We start from the raw sequence: 559 nt of genomic DNA on the forward strand, positions 1-559 counted from the left end.
CTCACCTTTTTTCCCATGCTTCTGAAAGGAAAGGTGAGTGTAGCTCTTCCTGCAAGCTGTAGTCTTTCATATGTGTTGAAGAGTGCAACTTGGACATGCAAGCTGAAAATTGGGGAGTTTTTACATCCAACTTCTATCAAAATCATCAGGTTGGGGAAAGTGTTTGTCAAGCCCTTAGCAGTCTCTTCCCATCAAGAAAGCTAAATCCTCACAGAATCTTATTAACCAGATTTACTGAAATGGAAAAAGGGGGCTAAGTTACAGAAATCTGGATACATTTACTATAACACTCCATTTAATGTTAAGATGGTTAGAACACGGATTCCTCGATCCTCTTACTAACTGCCATTTGATGTAAGGAGAGATGCTCAACCTTACCTTTAGATGAACCAAAGACTTCCATATTTCACAACCATTAAATCAATATTAAAAGTGAAAACATGATTATGTGGAAAATAGATCCTTCAGATATCTCCATCCTGCTTCATAATGTGACATGTCATCAAAAGACAATGGATTTAATGGTCATAGAAAGGTGGGGAACATATGGGATGGTCAA

Source organism: Python bivittatus, unplaced genomic scaffold, assembly GCF_059951505.1.
Source record: "Python bivittatus isolate LINGU-HERP-01145 unplaced genomic scaffold, Pbiv_v1 ctg000480_np1212, whole genome shotgun sequence".
In the NCBI taxonomy this organism is placed as follows: domain Eukaryota; kingdom Metazoa; phylum Chordata; class Lepidosauria; order Squamata; family Pythonidae; genus Python; species Python bivittatus.